The sequence below is a fragment of the Octopus bimaculoides genome, chromosome 2 (genome assembly GCF_001194135.2).
Source record: "Octopus bimaculoides isolate UCB-OBI-ISO-001 chromosome 2, ASM119413v2, whole genome shotgun sequence".
NCBI lineage: Eukaryota > Metazoa > Mollusca > Cephalopoda > Octopoda > Octopodidae > Octopus > Octopus bimaculoides.
The window spans coordinates 67,935,104-67,936,432 of NC_068982.1; the positions used below are offsets into that span (position 1 = coordinate 67,935,104).

General features: G+C 39.3%; 1 long non-coding RNA gene across 1 annotated transcript in view; it reads left to right on the forward strand.

Moving 5' to 3' along the window:
- LOC106884477 (uncharacterized) overlaps positions 1–1,329 on the forward strand; it is an 8,056-nt gene that overhangs the window by 6,279 nt on the left and 448 nt on the right. The gene's annotated exons all lie outside the window — the stretch shown is intronic.

Below are 1,329 nucleotides of genomic sequence, written 5' to 3' on the forward strand. Positions count from 1 at the left end.
TATATACAGTGTGACCCAAAAATCACTGAGAGGTTGCAATTTTTGATAATTTTTTTTATCTTTTGAAGATTTGGTTTTCTTTTTCAGGGATTTTATGGACTAGGTCCTGAAAATTAATTGTCGAAAAATATGAAACTGCTCAACGCACTCAAGTGGTGGAAATGTTCTATCAAAATCAGGAGTCAGTTATTTAAACCCAGAGAGCATATCGTCAGCACTTTCAAGTTAGAGATGCCTCAAGTGAAAACACAGTTAGGAACCTAGTTCGTTGTTTTGAAAAACAAGCAAGTTATCTCCCACGGCATGGGAGGCTTCGGACTATCAGAACCGATGAGGTAAGGGAACGAATGCAAGAGATTGTCGAACAGAATACAGTCATGTCGACACGATGGTGGTGCAGACAGCTTGAGATTTCACGAACTTTGCTGCAAAGAGTTCTCAGCAGATTTAATCTTTTTCCATACAAGGTACAGTTGGTTCAGTTGTTGAAAGCCCAGGCTGCAATACGCGGGTAGAATCCAGGAATTGGCAGCAGAGCAGCACACCAAAGAGAATTGCACTCCATCAAGTATACAGTATAATGTGCAATTATGGCGGATGACATAATCAGAACTTATTTCTTTAAGGACGATGACGGGATAGCTGTCACTGTGACTGGTGAACGGTACAGGTCCATTCAAAATAGATCCGATATGTGGTTCCAGACGGGGCCACTGCTCATACCGCAAGAAAAACAATACAGTTACTGAGGCAATGTTTAGGAGAAAGAATCATTTCTCGCTACGACGATATCAACTGGCTATCGCGTTTCTCAGATTTGACCAGCCCTCACTTCTTCTTCTGGGGGTATCTAAAGGAGAAGATTTATGTCAACAAACTAGAAAACCTGGAGCAATTGAAGAAGAACGTAACAAGGGAAATCAGGGAACTGGACACTTAAACATTTACAGCTGTCATGGAACATATATTCGAAAGGGCACGGATGTGTGAAGCTGAAAATGGACGCCATTTAAAAGATGTCATTTTTCATACATAATGCAGGGTTGTGATGAAAAAGAACAAGTGTAAACTACTCTACATTATCTCCATTACTTCGAAGTAAAATTTCATACAATTATTAGTTAAAGTAAAGCAGTTATTAAAAGTTAAAACCCTCAGTGACTTTCGGGCCACCCACGTATATGTGTGTGTGTGTGTGTGTAAGAGTAAGTTTGGAGGGATATGTTAACCGGGTGGATACCGTATTAACTCTCAGTTAGGTTCCAGTTAACAGCTCACCACAACAATTAGTCTTTAACATCTGTTATATATATATATATATATATATAT